This window comes from Schistosoma haematobium, chromosome 3 (assembly GCF_000699445.3).
Source record: "Schistosoma haematobium chromosome 3, whole genome shotgun sequence".
NCBI classification, from domain to species: Eukaryota; Metazoa; Platyhelminthes; class Trematoda; order Strigeidida; family Schistosomatidae; genus Schistosoma; species Schistosoma haematobium.
Genome location: NC_067198.1, coordinates 22,884,942 through 22,896,197, shown reverse-complemented (window position 1 = coordinate 22,896,197; position 11,256 = coordinate 22,884,942). Strand labels below are relative to the sequence as shown.

The window sequence follows — 11,256 nt, the reverse complement described above, 5'->3', positions numbered from 1 at the left end:
GATCCATTTTGAATGTTTTGTGTGCGAAAATCTCTCCATGTATACACTTGCGTTTTGTTCCTATTGATTCCTTTAGTTGTACATTTGTTAGTCTTTTTGATCCCATCTAACCTGTTAATATTTGTATTATATTATAGTTCTTATTTTTCTTACGCCTTCACTAAGTTTCCGTGTTTCTTCCTGAACTGCATTTATGTTGTTTTGCTTGATACTTAGTCTTGGCAGCAGCCATATTAGTCTGTTCCTCCTTCTGATTGTGCTTCTTGTATTGACTGGAATTGTGCATTTTTGATTGTGAATTGAGGCACTCTTCCAGAATCGGAAACACTCTCTGCTATTAAGCAACCAAATATAATCTTTTGAACGAACCTGTGAGTGGTCTATCCAGACAGGATAGAATAACATTTATTTGTTGCGATTGGTAATTTTCCCGCATCCTTTATCAACTTCCTTATTTACTGTAATTTAGATTTGATTAATTGGACAATTATTGGTTGAGTAGCTGGATGGCCATATTAGCAATCCACAAACTCAAGCCTGAACTTTGCGTGCAGAAACGATTTGTCCAACCTCTCATCCTTCCTTGGCCCTAATTCCCTTAATGAGTATGTTTCTGTGTGGGTGCTTTTTGTTGTTTTTCTGAACTTTTATTTAATTATTATCGATATTTTTTAAACCACTATTTTGCACGTTAAACTCTAATCACTTATTATTATAACCTTATACAAGTTTTCTTGATTATCATCCAGTTTATTATTATGACCTTTGTTGTTTGTCGCTTTTCTTCATATCTGTCAATTGGACTATTATCTGACCCATAAATTCTGTTCTTCCTTACCCCTTGATTAGTACGTTAACCTCATTTGTTAGTTATTCTCGAATCCATTTTTGTGATACAATCCCTTCTATTTTTCTATGGACATATTTTCCATATAACTATATATACGAATGTACAGCTTAGGCAAATGATTTCGTCGAAAAGAAAATTTTCTTCGCTGAGTTCTCTTTTTCTTATCCAGTGGTCATATTTGTTTAGGTAACAATGTACATTTAAATTTATGATGGATTTTAGAACCGTCATTTTACCCAATTACTTTGATTTGGTTTCAACCGGGTAAGGGTGCGTATCTAACACACCTAGACAGCTATTCTACAGTCCAAACCTTAGTTTGGATTTTACACTATGTTCTACAGAATAACTTGGTATTTAACTTAGAAATCGTTTCCTGCATGCAGGTCGTCCAGGTTCTCACTGGTGGTCTATCTTAGATCGACTCATGAATTCAACTATTAGAATTGCTACGATCGCCGCAATCTCCATCTTGATTAGAACGTATAATCAAGTCTACAGGAGAACGAAATGTACCTTCTATAGGATCGCGCATATCAGTAATGGAAGTACAGCACATCGAAATAAGAGGTGTAGTTCTAATCACCAGGTGTATGTGTTTATGATACTGGCGCGAGGCGAGTTCGAAAGTGTAACTTCATTGTGTCAATTTTAAGACGAGGTACGACTTCAAAATGTGTAAACCATAGGCTAGATATGAACAAGTGACATTTTAAGACGATTATAAACTATTCAGAGAACATAAGGTAGGTGTGAATATGAAATGAGATATAAACGTTTATATAGGTAACAGGTTTAATTTAGCTCAGTTATTACCTGATAAAAACGTAGGAATCTTGCCTGATTTAGAACTTGTTGAAGGAATCGTACAGTGTTATGAGAACCTAAAACATAACAGAATACCTGGATTATGCGCTCGGCAGTAGAGGTGAGAAATTTGTTTCTCATGATCTGTGATGGGTGGTTGAAGAACAGTCTTGGTTAGGGGAATGTCTTGAACTTGTTGATAATGATGGTAAATGAAAATTTAGTGTTTACAGTTGTTGTCTACGATTCGAAATAATTGTTGAGGTTCCTTACGAAAAAGATTACTGGTATCACATTCTATCGATTCCACAGTATACTCATTGGGACGACGAAGATCTATGGAATTTTTTTGTGAGCTCAACATATTCAGAACTTAGTAGTCTCTGTGGCTGAGCGTTGTGATGTCATTTAGTCAGCTGCAACGTAGGACCAGGCACATATATGCATCGGTCCAAGTTGCCATACTTCATTAACATGTCAAGATGGACGCCAGATTCATAAAAGTAGTTAATTCAGAGGTGGTAATATGTTAAGGAAAGATTGCAATAAGGATATAGTACAGGAAGAAAGAATTAGTTCGTAGAAAGAAAGATATGAAGCGATTTTAATCTCTTAGTTTAAGGGAAGACAGAGTGCATACACCGACGCCATTGTGATCGATTCTGAGCCATGTCACCAAGAGTCTCCAACCATTGGTTACGATAGTCACACGGACCCCAACCAAGTAGTCTGCATCTACCAACATGGATCAGATTAGAATTTAATGACTTCAAGCACTGATGCCACGTTTTGGTTTGGCCGCCCCTAACTTTCTTCCAACCATCTCCAACACCGGTTAGCATTGCACTTCGTGGTAATCGGTGTTCAGGCATACGTAACACGTGGCCCAACCATCTCAGTCGATGAAGATTCACAACCTCATCAACTGATTTACCATCATTCCCTAATGCCCTGCGTCTAACCTCGCTATTACTTACCCGGTGATCCCAGTAGACGCCAACAATATTTCTAAAGCATCTGTGGTTGAATACTAGTAGCTTACGACTATCTTCTACTCTTAATTGCCATGTTTCGCTGTCGTGATTTAAAACAGAACGGACTGCCGCGCAGTATACTCGTCCTTTTATTGATAGACGGATATTTCTCCTTCGCCAAAGGTGACGTAAGTTGGCAAAAGCCAAACGAGCTTTCCAAATTCGTGCTGAGATTTCGTCAGACACCAACCCATTAGGGCTGATCAGATCTCTGAGAAAAGTGACGTTTTCGATGCGTTCGACTACTTCATTCCCTATCCTTAGTTCAGGTGTTGACGCAGACCAGTCCTGAAGGAACAACTTGCATTTAGAGTGGGAGATATGCGTCGTGAACATCCAGGCATTGGTGTTCAGTGCTGGCATTAGATTCTGAATTTTACCAGAGTCTTCACCAAACAGGACTATATGATCTGGGTATTCTAAATTGATAAGTGTACCTTCTGGTTGGAACATGATTGAGAGTTGAAATTGACTATAGCGGCTTTTTAAAAAATATTTCTGTTTACGCTATAGTGGATGATGTATTCATATCTACTACCGCTGTTAAGACGAGATTATCTCACTCACTTTTCATGGTATTTTTGATTTTTAGTTTTATTATATAAATTTTTAGATATTTTATCCGATTTTTCAAGTTTATCAAATCCATTTTTTTGTAGCCATATCTATTACAATAGATATATTAGCATTTTAGCATGAGATAAATCTATCTGCATCACGGTAAATTTATAATTTTTGAAAATGTATTCCAAGTCTCATATTTCTTCTTTCCATTTTCCTACAAGTGTTTTTGTCTAAACATATCAACTTTTGATACAGAATCCTTCAGTATTTTTAAGTACTTATTGAGAGTCACTTTGACACCTGAAAATCATTTGAAATATTCGAATGAAGGGGATAACAATGTTTTGAAAAATTTACTTACCCACAGGTGATATAACTTAGTCACTAGTTTCACAGGAAAACATTTGTTAGACAAAACCGTTGAAGCGACATAGAATTATTTGTATGCTGTTTAAACAAAGTAAAAAATAGCTTTCAGTTCATGCGTAAAAATATATGGGCTAAACATTTATTAGCTGTATATTTATACCTTCTTTCATAATCCGCTTACTGTAGGATAAGTTCATTTGGCTGGGTTTTTTTATATCAGATAATATACTAAACACTAACTGGGTTTTCGAAGGTGAAATATTGCAAGAAATCGGACGAATTATCTTTTATTAGGGGTCATTTGGAACACAAATAAAAATTTCACGTTTTTAGGATGAGATACATCTGGTTCAATTAACTCATGTTTTAGTAACATAAACGTTTTGAAGTTTAACACAAACGAATTATCACAATTGATTGATCATTGGGTGATGAACAATGTCATGCGTCTCAAATCCTTCTTAGTGAAGACCGAATACTATCGACCACGTTTCAATGTGGCCACCAGTCTAGGTGGCTCGACACCGTATGCACTATATTGAGATTAGGTGGTGATTGGAGGTAGTCAACAGGAAACCAATTATCGGTGATTTAAGAAGAATTGTACAGTGTTTTTTTGTTGTTCAAAAATCAAATCTTTTTGTGGAAGAATTTAATCTATGTTCACAGGACCACTTTCATAAGTTAAAAAACATTACTTTTTGGTAGGATAATATATTATTTCAAAAATTCGGCGAATACCAATCTAAAAAGGAGGCTGTCCATTGTTTGGAGTTTAAACGCCTAAGTGTGTAAAAATCTATAAAAAAGCTTTCTTTATGTTTGACTGGTTGATTTTCCATCTCGTTTCATTGGATGTTTTCGTATTGTCAAACAGACATAGGTCATTCTTAACATGGCGTTTGATTGACTATCCAGAATCAGTAGTAAACTTTGAACACTGTCTCCTTAGTCTTATTTCAGCCTCTAATTTACTTAACTTGCATTTTGTCTTTGGGAGAAGAAACTAGCTAAAAACAAAGTTCGACAAAAGTGTTCTTAGGGTTTCCGGCAAAAGTAAAACGGCATGTGATTCTAATGACCAACATGTTGATCCTAATTTCTAGCCACTTATCTTTACATTGCAAGACTTATACAATAATCAAGTTTAACCGGTTCCGACAAGGTGCTTTGCTGAACAAAGTATCTATAAAAGTATAATATTATGAAATTTACCATTTTTAATTGAGGTGATTATCTGTTTTCTTGCTTATACATGATATATAGTAATGGAATACATTATATTCATCTTATATGTATGACATTTGTGAAATGAAGTGAGAAATGAAAACCAACAACTGTGAGATGTTTTTCTTTAAGAATTTATACTTCAATGTCAAAAATCGGTTGAGAAATCTTATTACGTTATTCTTGTCATTTCGCATTGAGTTTTTAATAAAAAATATTCTATTTGTAAATATTACATTTTTATCGTGCTTAGCTTCAGAACAATGTTTGGCCTAAGACAGTTTGAATTCCGTAGGGATATTTTTCTAGTCAAATAGGTGATATATTAATTAATAATCTCTTAAAAGGCATATGCTATTTAGATTGCATGTCCATCTCTAAATAATAACTGAATCAATTCAAAATTATTACTTAGTATACACAAAAGTAATTAATATATTCAGTTTCTAAGATCATATTTAACGATTTCAAAATGATATTTGTCAATATTCACTAGATTTTTGAGGAGAACTGTAGTTAGTTCATGCAAAGCATTTTACTGTAGAAAAATGTAATATAACGTTTCCTTTGTAAGTTGCTGCCAATATACTCGAAACAAGCAATCTAGGACGACCTCTAAACACAAACACAAAACACTTGCTTAGCAACAATATTTTAAAGCAAGCGTTTAGTTTACCATTAAATGATGCCATTCAGTCTTAGAGACTGGTCGACAGCCACTAAAAATGGATGATTCCGCAGCACTTGATGACTGGAAGCGTTTCCTGTACGTGATGGTATTCACTATGAAGACTGTATCCCCGAATTCCGTACTGATCCTTAGCAAATATATGTAACAATATAACCTTTAAATTCATTGATAGCCTAGCAGTAATCACTATCGTGTGTGTCCTCTAGTTACTAGTGATTGAGTTTTATTGATCAAATTACAATGAGAGCAAGTTTGTGCGTTCCATCATCTCGTGCAATTTGTTTGAATCTTTGGCAGCTGGAACAATAAGTACTGGACTTACATTTGTGGCCATACGTATCTTAAGGAAACTGAGTCTTACATAGGGTTTTTAAATCCATGTTTACAGTGATTGTGGTCAAAGATGTTATAACGAGCTTCCTAGACCGGTACTTCGACGCCTAAATAAAGCTCGTGAAGGGCAGACTAGAGAAAACCAGGCCTTTTTCCGACCTGGACGTGGTTGTATAAACCAGATATTCACAATACGCCACGTCTTAGAACATAGAAACACATTCAGACGCCCCCAATAGTAGTATTTCTCGACATTATTGGGGAATTGGATTCTGTCAATCGTAAGGTTCTATGGCAGTGTTTGTCAGTGAAAAGGGTACAAAGAAGTACATTAACCTTATACAGGCTCTCTACCCGAACACAACTGGTCGAGTGAGAGCTTATGGTGAACTGTCACCAGAATTGATTACCTCAAGTGGCGTTCGTCAGGACTGCCCACTCTCTCCATTCTTGTTTAACTTTGTCGTTGACGTGCTTTCAGAGATAACACTTTCCTCATCTAAATTTCCAGGGGTTGAACTTTTACCGGGAGATTCACTTGTTGACTTAAAATATGCCGTTGACATAGTTCTATTTGATGAAGACGCTGACAAAATGCGAAGTCTTCTGATCACCGTAAGAAACAATGCAAACATGTTCGGGATATGGTTCTCCCCTTCAAAATGAAAAATGTTGCTTCAGAATTGGGTTGCATCGGCACCTGAACTAATGATAGGGAGTGAAGTAGTTGGGCGTGTCGACCACTACACTTGTCTTGGGGGTCACATCAGCCTTTGTGGTTTAGTGTGTGACGAAATCTCAGCACAGATACAGAAGACTCGACTGGCTTTTGCCAACTTGCGCCATTTATGGCGTAGGCGGTATATCCGTCTACCAACCAAAGGACGGGTTTACTGCGCAGCAGTGTGTTCCGTCCTACTTTATAGCTGTGAAACGTGGCCTGTAAGAGTCAGAGATATTCGTAGGTTACTAGTGTTCGATCATAGGTGTCTTCGAAGCACTGCCCGTATATCCTAGGACCACCGCGTAAGTAATGCGGTTGTTAGGAAACGGGTACTAGGTAAGGATGGAAAATCGATTGATGAAGTAGTGGAACTTCATCAGTTGAGATGGCTGAGACGTGTTACGTATGCCGAACCACCAACTGCCCCGGCATGCGATGTTTTATGGAAGAGGTTGGGAGAAATATAGGGACGGCCAGACCAAAACATGGCACAAATCCATGAAGTCACCGACAAGTGAGCTGAGCCATGTTGGTAGGTGCAGACTACCTGGCTGGGATCTGCAAGACGATAGCAACCGATGGTTATAGACCTTGAATGACATGGCTCAAAATCGTTTGCAATAATGCAGGCGCATCCACTCTTTGTGTTCTTTCAAATTCTAATCTTCTGAATTCTTCATTTCCCGTTTTTTGCTTCCCAAATTCACTTCACTAGATTATACTCCTTGCATAACATCTTCAAACCCTAATCTTTCCGATTACTGCTTATACTTTTACTACGTCTACCAGTATTGGATTTGAATCGACAATTGTATTTGTGTTGTAATGTGGTGTGGCAACTCGAACTGAAGTACACACGTACGTACGAATTTCTACGTTGCTGATGACTGACTGAGAACAATACCGATATTTTAGATGACTAAAATACTGACACTGTTTTTTAAGATTACTGGTTCTCGCCGTCAATTAGCGATAAGTTATGAGTCGATAACGCGTGAAAACGTTTTTTATCTCCTAGTTTGTTAAGAAAACAGTAAGGATGTTAGCAGTAAAATAGCATTATTGCCATAAAAGCTCGCTTGGAGTGTAATCAACGTGTGAAGTGTATTATTTACAGAATTATGTTTTATCTAGACACTATTTGTACTCAGTAAAAAAATTTGTGGCACGATTTTGAAAACGATAAACTTAGTAAAAAACCGGGGGATTAAATTTGTAGGTTAGCAAAGAAAAGGTGAGACACTTTCTTTGTCAAATGGATGATAAAAATTTATCATAGGAATTCTTTAGAAAGTAAATTGTTCACCTTAATTATATGCGTATGACTGTTATTGAGAAGTTTAGCTTAGCGTTAAGCGTTGTTAGTTAGATGAAAAAGCTAATTTTTATTTGGTTCCAGGTGTTCCAAGTTGTATAAGCTGTCGTTGCAGTATCACAAGCTTTATGTCTTGTTATGTGCCATGAGTTTAAATCTTAACCCTAAATTAAAAGTTGCTGGAACTTTTGAAAGGGATTATATGTGTATAAATACTCCTGACTGGAGTTGTTTAATTTTCAAAGGACTGTTATTGGGTAGTAAAGTCCCGTATAACAAATACTGAAAAACTGTTTTCGCAATTCAGAAAATAATTCATTTTGAAAGCATGCTCGACAGAGTACTTCATTTTGAGTACCGAATTAGTCTTGCTTTACTTTTCGGATTTGTAAAAGGATACTCTTTTAATCATTTTAGTTGAACTCCATTAATTACAACCGAGACTTGATAACCATTCCACTAAACGGAGAACATTGTAAATTTTCACTAAAAGTATATTCAGCTTACTGAGTGTGGGCTACATAGGAAACTGTATTATATGATATGACGTTATCGTTCTGAACATCTTAATTTATTGATAAAATATATGCAAGAAAGCGACGATGCTTTTCAACGACGAAAATACCAGTTCATCGATGACTTATAGCACTCAATTGGCCAACTATTCGAAATATAGACTTGTGATTACTTATTTGTAAATGTATAACTACATTGTTTGCAGGCATTTCATTTTTGTAGTTCAAAAATCCTTCTTTACATCACAAATTCATGGAACTTCGACAATCCGGATACGTTAATTATTGCCTAGAAGTAAATCTTGATGAGGGAAAGTAGAGTAAGAGCTAAGTAAAATTCATGAGTGAATTCAATTTGTGGATTAGTATTGCTAGTGAAAGTTACTATTAATGCTATTTAGGTTGCTTTTATATATCGGGAAAAAAACGCTCATATTTTATCACCTCTTATTAAGTACCACTATCACGTTTGGAAAACAACCAATATCCAATTGTGCTTGGGTCTATGAATCTGGGGAATGCAGGTGAATCGCACCTTGAACTGTGTTAAACAACGACTAAGGGTGCAAATACACCTGAGTTGGAGGGTCAGCAGAGTTATAATGAAAGGAGATTAGATCTGGTGAGCTGGATGGGTGAGCATTAATCACAGTACTTATATTTCTAACTTAATTTTATGATTTTACATTAAAATGAGAAAAAGGATTTAGATGTTATAGTTAAATTTACTCACTAAACAGTTTCGAAAGTTCTGTTATTTCATGAAGATTAGCAACTAATACTAGTTGTTATTGATTTTATAATCAGAGTGCAGAAAAACAGTTATCTTCTTGACCTCGATTTATGTACTGACTTCAAATGATTTTTACAATAAATCTATATCCATTAATTTATGTACTTGCATAATTCACTTGATTTGATGACATAACATTTACATGCAACAGTTCAAGTGCACTATATCCCATGGTATTCGAGGTCTTCTGATTTACTTTAAACATATGTTAATTGTCAATTATTAATTTTTTAAAATATACCGATTGGATAATTATAAAATAAGAATATATTTGTAGGCATTCACTGTCTAACTACAAAGTAAACTGGACATTGATGTGGCGAGTTAATTACTTCTCAAAATACAGTAAAAAATTGTTACGCAAATGAGTTTTTGGGATAAAAGTGAAATTTCAGTGGTAAAATATGTTCATTTGAATACCTGAGATCATGATAAGGTAAGATTTTTAAAACAATATTTCTTTGACTTTATTCAGGCCCTTAAAAGAGTTTGTTTAGTTGCAAATATTTATTTTAACAAAAAAAATTAAATTAATTTTCAGAATATGATGAAGTCATTGCATTTACTTCTTTTGATAAAACTGGATATAATAGTGATTATAGTTGGTTGAAATTATTAACACAAAACATTTTGGAAGAGTTGTTTTCGTAGATCAATCAAATTTTTCAGAATGTAAACTTGTAACGAAGGCTGCAAATTGATGTGTTTGGAGAGTTTATATGAATAAGTATGGTGATGGGTCAATACCTGACGTTTATATTCAAAAAAAGTCTATGAATAGTGTTTAACTGTTTTGGTAATATATAGAAAACTGTTAAGAACCTTATTTTCATCTTTTAGTAAGACGTGATTATTGTTCATTCATTTAGATCTAATTTTCTTTCTTGGTTTTCTATATTCTTCGTAAATCGTTTGTTACATTAATTAATAATATTCTAGAATATTCACTATACTTATCCATCAAAATGATTTGAACACATGAATTCGGATCATTCATTACAAGTTTACATTCTGAGCAATTTTACAGATCTGTGAAAATAACTCTTTCCTAAGACTTCTATGTTAACAGTCTAAACAAATAGATTTATTATCTTATATGCTGTTAAAGAGAAAGCACAAAATATGGTAAACTCATAGCATCCTGTCGATATTTTTATTATATCTTTTTTTAAACGTTTTGGCGAAACTAATTGCACTGTTGTTTCCTTACAAACTAGCTTATTGGTACTCAGCATGTCTAAAAAGCGTTTGTAGTCATAATCTATTACTCCTAAGTGATTAACCTTAGTAATCATCAAATGAATGTATTAATATTTTCTATGCTTTCTATTTACTGTTTGTTTCTGTTGAAAAATATTAAACTTCATAAAGCATATCAAACAAATATAGTGTGAGGCATTTTAAATAATGGTTATAAGGACTTGTGGTACTTTTATTTTGTTATGGCACTTAGTGAATGCCTAAAAAAACACCTCAATGTATCACAGTTTACAAAACCAAAAAAAAATTTATCATAGTTGCTGGAAGGTTTGTTCTGTGTTTTTAGTTTTTCATACTCAATTTTCATTGAAAGGACATTGTTCCCTAGTTTGACATAGTTGAAGTAGTTAAGTTTTAATTGGGATGAATAAACAGTAAAATTTCCGTTCACATGAAGTATATTTTAAAGCTTCCTCATAAGATGACTTGTAGTATAAGACACTTCAAATAAATAGTTACTTTTTGTATTCACTCATGAATACAATTTGACTAAAGGACATGTAGAGATCTTCATTATAAGTATCTGTTTCTAAGAAAATATCTTTTGATCAAATGCTCAATTGGAGTTACCATTACTGGGTTATAGAGCAGATATTGCAGCCCACTGGTTAAATATTCAGAAATTTCGAGCGTAAAAATGTGTTCTCAAAATAACCTATTTATCTCTCTCAATATATATATATATATATATATATATATATATATATATGTCAGACATAAATATGAAGGTTGTTAAACTATAACGAAACATTAACTTAACTGAAAATAATGATT

General features: G+C 34.4%; 1 protein-coding gene across 2 annotated transcripts in view; it reads left to right on the top strand.

The window, feature by feature from the left end:
- The first annotated feature begins 2,235 nt into the window (after positions 1-2,235).
- Positions 2,236-11,256, top strand: part of MS3_00005277 (uncharacterized protein) — a 44,861-nt gene continuing 35,840 nt past the window's right edge. For both annotated transcript variants that reach the window (XM_051213307.1, XM_012942747.3), the window contains exons 1-2: positions 2,236-3,266; positions 9,500-9,658. The gene's annotated coding sequence lies outside the window, so the exon portion shown is untranslated. The remainder of the gene's footprint in view (positions 3,267-9,499; positions 9,659-11,256) is intronic.